Raw genomic sequence first — 7,773 nt, forward strand, 5'->3', positions numbered from 1 at the left:
TCCTTTTGCAGTTTCAAGTGGCCTCTAACCTCCCACATGTTGTGGCTAGTATTTCACAAAGCTTTTGTTGAATATCTACAAGGTGCCAAGTGCTTTGGGGGAAATTAAAAGAACCTTAAGACAGGCTCCTGGATCAAGAAATGTATATTCTAATCATATGTCTCATAAGAGGTTAATATGCAGAAGATACCAAGAACCCCTACAATTTATCAACACAAAAACAAACTAATCAAAAATGGGCAAAGGACTTGAATACACATTTCTCCAAAGAAAATATACAAATGGTCAATAAGCACATGAAAAGATGCTCCATATCACTCATCATTCAGTTCAGTTCAGTTCAGTCGCTCAGTCGTGTCCGACTCTTTGCGACCCCATGAATCGCAGCACGCCAGACCTCCCTGTCCATCACCAACTCCCGGAGTTCACTCAAACTCACATCCATCGAGTCAGTGATGCCATCCAGCCATCTCATCCTCTGTCATCCCCTTCTTCTCCTGCCCCCGATCCCTCCCAGCATCAGAGTCTTTTCCAATGAGTCAACTCTTCGCATGAGGTGGCCAAAGTACTGGAGTTTCAGCTTTAGCATCATTCCTTCCAAAGAACACCCAGGGCTGATATCCTTTAGAATGGACTGGTTGGATCTCCTTGCAGTCCAAGGGACTCTCAGGAGTCTTCTCCAACACCACAGTTCAAAAGCATCAATTCTTCGGCACTCAGTTTTCTTCACAATTCAACTCTCACATCCATACACTAATCATTAGGGAAATGAAAATAAAATCACAATGAGATGTCCCTTTACATGCATTAGGATTACTATTTTCCAAAACAACAACAGAAAATAACAAGTGTTGTCAAGGACATGGAGAAATTGGAATCTGTGTATATTGCTGGTGAAACTGTAATAATATGGTGCAGCTGCCAAGGAAAATAGTACAGGGTTCCTCAAAAAACATAAAACACGATCCAGCAATTCCACTTCTGGGCATACACCCAAAACAACTGAAAGCAGGGACTCAAACAGATATTTGCACACCTATACTCATAGCAGCATCGTTCACCATTGCCAAAAAGTAGAAGCAACCCACATGTCCACTGATGGACGGTTGGATAAATAAAATGTGGACTCATATTCCACATACAGTAGAATAATACTCAGACTTAAAAAGGAAGGAAATTTTGATATATCCTACAATTAATGAGCCTTGAAAGCTTTCTGCTAACTGAAATAAGCCAATCACAAAGAGACAAATCCTGCACGATTCCACTTATATGAGGTACCTAGAATATTCAGACTCAGAAACAGAAAATAGAATAGTGAGTGCTGGGGGCTGGGAGAAAGGGAGGCTAGGAGACAGTGTTTAACTGGTACAGTTTCCAGTTGGGGCAGATGAAGAATTCTGGAGACTGGTGATGGCTTCACAATAAAGTGAATGTCTTTGGGACGTCCCTGGTGTCCAGTCTCAGCTCAGGGTGCCCAGGTTCAATCCATACCACATGCTGCAATGAAGACCCGGTACAGCCATATAAATAAATAAATATGAAAAAATAAAATACAGTGAATGCACTTAATGCCACTGAACTGCACACTGAAAAATGGTTAACACGGTACATTCTATATTATATATATTTCTACACCAATAAAAGTAAAGCAATGTATATTCTAATTCAGGGAAGCAAGACTAACATTCATAGGACATTAAATAGCCAAGCCAGGAAGTGTGTGATGAAGTGTCAGCGAAATGGCACAGCCATGGAGACCTGGTCAGTCCCCATGGACTCAGCTTCCCCAGAGAGACTGGTTCAAGATCCGAGGCCATGGTTTCAAGGGCAAAAACTACACCTTCAGTAGGACAGGCTATGTGAATCACAGGGCCCAGCGCAAGACGATAAAGAATTTCAAGAAGACAATTATACTTCAATTAAAACACAAATTTCAAGAGGGTGACAACAGAGCACTCAACCAAGCACAAGGGCCTTCTGGGACATTCCTGCTGGTCCAGTGGTTAAGGCTCCATACTCCAGTGCAGGCGCCATGGGTTGGATCCCTGGGTAAGGAACTAAGATCCCACATGCTGCACGGCACAACCCAAAACTAAAATATACAATTAAAAAGTACAGGGACCTTCTAAGCACAGCACTGGCTGAGCTAACCCATGAAACCAGCCCTGCTCCCCACCACCAGGCATAGCTGGTAGGCACGTGTCACCTTACTGGACAACAGTCTGAATCATTTCATCAAACACTAACCTAGGGGTTGTTCTGAAGGTATTTTGTGGAAGCACTGAGCATCTACAGTGAGTTAATTTAAAGGGAATTACCCTCAATAATGTACTGATGCTGAAGCTCCAATACTTGTCTACCTGATGCAAAGAGCCGACTCATTGGAAAAGACCCAGATGCTAAAGATTGAAGGCAAAAGGAGAAGGGGGTGGCAGAGGATGAGATGGTTAGATAGCATCACCAACTCAATGGACATGAATCTGAGCGAGCTCCAGTGAGATAGTGGGGGACAGGGGAGCCTGGCGTGCTGCAGTCCATGGGGTCGCAAAGAGTCAGACACGACTTAGCAACTGAACAATAACAATGCACATGGGCTTCATGCAACATTAGAAAGGGCTTCAAAACACAAGTTGACATCTCTAAGAGAAGAATAAATTCTATTTCAAGAGCTGCTGGCTAAGTTTCCAGCCCGTGGGGCTGCCCTACAACTGTCAGACTTGAGCCAGCTCCTTGACATCAGTCTAACATAAACATGTACACTGGTTCTATTTCTCTGGAGGAGCTGTCTGATATATAAGGAAAGAGATAGACTGGTGACGTTAATACAAAGAAAAGCGTGGTGGACTAAACTCTGAGGCTCGGGAAAAGGTGGAGTCCAAGTCACTCCCTGTTGTACAGATGAGAAAACCAAGTCTCAGAGAGTTGAGGAAACTTGTTCAATGTCACACAGCAATTTAGGAAATACAGTGCCCCTAAATATTTCAATCAAGGTACATCTCAAAACCCATATTTTCAATAGCTCGAATCAAATGTTTAAAATCTGTGAATTTTGTCTTCTATTCCATTATGTAATTGTGTTTTAAACTTTTGAGCAGTTTTATTTTCCAAATTTTTAGATGGCATTTCCAGCCTAGGCAGGAGTGCCACGTTTGCTGTGTGTTTTATGGCCCCTTTCATGAACCCCAAGGGGACAAGTGCAGGCTTTAAGGAATACCCACTGCAATGGCTTAAGTCCAAAACCTTGAGATTCAGTTAAACTTCAACTCCTGGAATGCTGAGGTCAAAGAATATTTTGGAAACAGACTTTCTAACTACCAGAGAACCCAAGGCCCCTTCCTAGATCAGGCTTTTGATGAATTATAATTTAGTCTTCCTTTGATTTGAGACCTTTTAAAGCCTGAAGGTCATTCCCCGCCCCCCAAATTTTCATTGCAGAGTCCTTTTGAGATTGAGTGTATACTGAGGCCATAAATTGTGCTCCTGAGCCACCACTGCTGCAGATCCACTTTTTCTCTCCTCCTTCACCTCCTGCTGGCCATTGCTGGTCCAGATTCCCACTGGCTGGCTTCCCCTCTCTCCCAATGCTGTCCTCAGGCCCAAGCCTCGGGTCATATTGTGCCCCAGTGGCAAACACTGTCCTCACCTCGGGGGACTTGGAAAATCGTGGGTGCTGAGAGTCAGAACCTGTGCTTCTAACAGTAAACAGTGATCGTCGGCAGCATCTTTGAAGTAGGCTGGAAGGATGAGGAAAAGTCCTCCTGGGCCAGTGTGAAGCTCAGTCATAGTACAGCATCAGAGCTGTTGGGTTGTGGGCGGCTCTCAAAGTTGAATTTGGGGTGACCAGCCGAAAAGTAACATGCAAATTTCACCAAGTGGAGTGAGTGGACTGTGGGCAGCTTCTCCCCTCGAGTGGCCGCCTGGCCCCCGCACCCTACAGGTGCATAGCAGAGAAAAGGAGGGTTCCAGGTGACCTCTGAGGGTCCCAGAAGGATGCACCACTGATCAGAAAGCCTCCCCAAATGCAAAGATGTGGGACATTTAAAAACCAAGACGGATGCCCCCTCACTTCACTTGCAGGTGTCTCTGCATGCGGATAACCCCAAACCGGCCAAGTCAACCTGGCCACCTGCAGGGGCTCAGACTGGAAGATAGACAAGGGAATGTGTGGGTCAGGTGACGGGAGCGGGCAGTGCAGCAAAGCCCAGCGTCTGCGGAGCCACAGCACAGCTCTGGTCCTTCTCAAGGTCAGCATCCACCGTCAGCCCTGGAACAGGGGCTCATGGCGCCCCCTGATGGCAGCTGTCGGGATCCTGCGAGGTGCAGGCTCAAGAGGAACAAAGCCTCCCTCTCTGAACCTAAAAGGCTTTCCAAGTGGCTCAGTGGTAAAGAATCTGCCTGCCAATGCAGGAGACTCAGGTTCGACCCCTGGGTTGGGGAGATGCCCTGGTGAAGGAAATGACAACACATCCCAGTATTCTTGCCTGGAGAATCCCAAGGACAGAGAAGCCTGGTGGGCTACAATCCATGGGGTCGTGAAGAGTCGGACACAGCTGAGCACACAAGAAGGCAAGCAAGGCTGACCCTAAAGGCGTGAAGCTGGCTAGTCTCAAACTCTGAAGCCACCAGAAGGGCCTCAGAAAAGGGAGAAAACCCTGGAGGATGGGGGTGGGCAAGAGGGAACAGATTCCTCCCTGCAAAAGTAGGTTTCAAATTGAGAAGGGGTGGAGGACATCCCTGGTGGTCCAGTGGTTAAGACTCCCTGCTCCTAAAGCAGAGGCCCTGGGTTCTATCCCTGATCAAGGAAATAGATCCTGCCTGCCACAGTGAAATCTGGTCCAGTCAAATAAATAAAATAATAAAAAAGTAAAAAATGAAAACAGAAGGCAGAAGGGTGGCGGGCAGCAAGGAGCGGCCTTGGGTACCTCCCGCTCTGGCCGCGGATGCCACCGACTAAGGTGAGGCTGGGCCATGAACCATCCCAGGCCTCTCTCTACAACACGGTCTCAGTCACACAGGGCGGCCGAGAGGACTGAGACCACGTATGCAGAGCGCATGCGCCTGGCCCCAGGTAGGGGAGAAATCAGTGGCAGAAGTTAGTCAAAAAAAAGTTGAAAATGACTTCAAGTGCCCAAAACCCTCTTGACTCAATATAGATGTGATCAGCACTGGAAAAAGATGCCAGCCTCAGCTGCCACATAGAAAAGAACAGTTTACAAACATCCCTCTGAGTACCACTACATGAAAGTCCGCCTAGAATTTCAAGATTGTGGGATTGGACTGAATGCTGCACAATTCAAACAGCTGCTTATTTCAGCCCTGAAGGACCTGTTTGGTGAGGTTGATGCTGCGTTACCCTTGGACGTTCTGACCTATGAAGAGAAGACCCTGTCAGCCATCCTAAGGATATGCAGCAGTGGTCTCGTCAAATTGTGGAGCTCTCTGACCCTGTTAGGATCCTATAAAGGCAAGAACTGTGCTTTCAGAGTGATTCAGGTTTCTCCACCTCTCCTTGCATTATCTGGCAATAGTAGGGAACTAGAATTGAGTAGTCTTCAATTTGAGAAAATATTCCTCACTCTCAAAAGTACTTTTTGGTGCCAGCATAATGTTTGGAGACTGAAGCAGCCCAAAATCTCCTGTCGATGGAATTTAAGAGTGTTGAAGATGCTCCCAGTAATGTCCAGCCATCGCCTTTGGTGGGGTTGGCTTCACTGGAGAATCTGCCTGAGCCAATCAGTACCGAACAGGCAGCCCTTAGAGCACACACACCTCAGAGTCGGAGACTGGGCTGAACTCAATAGGGCCTTCACACACAGGGACGTAGCCACCTTCTCAGAATTAACAGGGGATGTCAACCCTTTGCACTTAGACGAAGATTTGCAAAACACACTAGATTTAGGAAGACAATTGTCCATGAAGTTTTGATCAATGGACTTACTTCAGCTTTCCTCGGTACTAAAATGCCGGGGCCGGGCTGTGTATTTCTTTCCCAGAAAATTAACTTTCCAGCCCCTTTGTATGTTGGGGAAGTTGTTTCAGCTTCTGCAGAAGTGAAAAAGCTGAAGCGGTTCATTGCCATTATTGCAGTGTCATGTTCTGTACTAGAAAGTAAAAAGACTGTTATGGAAGGCTGGGTTAAAGTTATGGTTCCAGAAACGCCCAAATCCTGAACTATGTCTTTAAAGATGCAAGTTCAGCCATCAGTGTTTTTAGTATTGAAAGCCTCTGGGGAAAACAGGGATTGCTGTTCTTCCCAAGGACAGGCTCACAGACCTATACTGGGGGAGGGGAGCAGGTGAAGAGTTGTTCCAGTGTCCACTAATGCTTCACTCAGGATTAAGTATATTCATCACCTATCTAGGTTTTCAAAACTGAGAAAAACAGGCAATTCCCTGGCAGTGCAGTGGTTAGGACTCCAGGCTTTCACTGCCAGGGCCAATCCAATGGATCCAATCCCTAGTCAGGGAACTACGATCCCACAAGCTGAGACCCACAAGCCATGTGGCACAGCACACACGCGTGCACACATATACACACACACACACACAGAGGAAATCAGTGGTGATTCTAAGGTTGCACATTGTTAACCAGTCTCCCACGAGGTGCCATTGTAGAAGGGAAAAAAAAAAAAAACTCTGAAAAGTGTTAGGAAAGTTATCATTTAGCTTAAATGTTCTACTTTTAGGATTTCAAACCTAATTAGATTTGCAGTTAGATAACACAAACTTGTCTATACCTGTGTAGAATAAGAATTTGTTAAAGTCACTGAATTTATAAGTAGCAAGCATTTAATTATTAAAGGCAATGATGGAAGATAGGTCCTCTTTAAACACCTATCTTTTACCAGTAAATATTCTTAGATCCTGTTCTCCAGCAATTTCTGAGTCAGAATTTATTATAATTCATTACTGTTTATAGCAAGACGGTGATTTTTTGACCCTTCAGTGTCACTGTCCCTTCAGATGGTTTTCCTGTCACTGGGGGAGGGCTTATATACATCTTTGGACTCAGTTCTATAAGCTCTCTTGGTTTCACTACAAAGCAGGGATAATGACACCACACAGGAGTGTTGGAGATGACAGATACAAACAGGTAAGCACAAAGCCCAGCCTCTACACAGTAGCTTCTGCTGTTGTCCATTCTCATCTGTGAGCAAGGTTACAGGTTTCCTGATTTGGGAGCTTTGGGCATTTGGAGATTGAGGGCAGGAGGAGAAAGGGATGCCAGAGAATGAGATGGTTGGATGGCATCACCAACTCAATGGACATGGGTTTGGGTGAACTCCAGGAGTTGGTGATGGACAGAGAGGCCTGGTGTGCTGCGGTTCATGGGATCACAAAGAGTCGGACATGACTGAGCGACTGAACTGAACTGGCCAAAAATTAAAGAACAGATGAGTCTTTAAAACAAAAAAAAAGGAAACAAATTTAGAAGGGGTGGCGCTGGGTCCCCTACCAGGAAGATCTTACCCATAGATCTCTATGTGTGTTCAGTCATGTCTGACTCTTTGCGACCGCATGGACTGTAGCTCGCCAGGGTCCTCTGTTCATGGGGTTCTCCAAGCAAGAATACTGGAGTGGATTGCCATTTCCTACTTCAGGGGATCTTTCTGACCCAGGGATTGAACCTGTGTCTCTTATATCTTCTGCATTGGCAGGCAGGTTCTTTACCACTAGCGCCACACACAAAAATGAGGCCAAAAGCAGGAGCTACAAGAATGGGGCAGTGGAAAGTGGATAAATAGCTATGAGAAATAGTTCCTTGAGGAAC

General features: G+C 45.8%; 1 pseudogene; it reads left to right on the forward strand.

Moving 5' to 3' along the window:
* Positions 1–4,371: 4,371 nt before the first annotated feature.
* Positions 4,372–6,173, forward strand: LOC133253438 (hydroxyacyl-thioester dehydratase type 2, mitochondrial-like; annotated as a pseudogene).
* Positions 6,174–7,773: the final 1,600 nt, after the last annotated feature.

This window comes from Bos javanicus, chromosome 8, assembly GCF_032452875.1.
Source record: "Bos javanicus breed banteng chromosome 8, ARS-OSU_banteng_1.0, whole genome shotgun sequence".
NCBI lineage: Eukaryota > Metazoa > Chordata > Mammalia > Artiodactyla > Bovidae > Bos > Bos javanicus.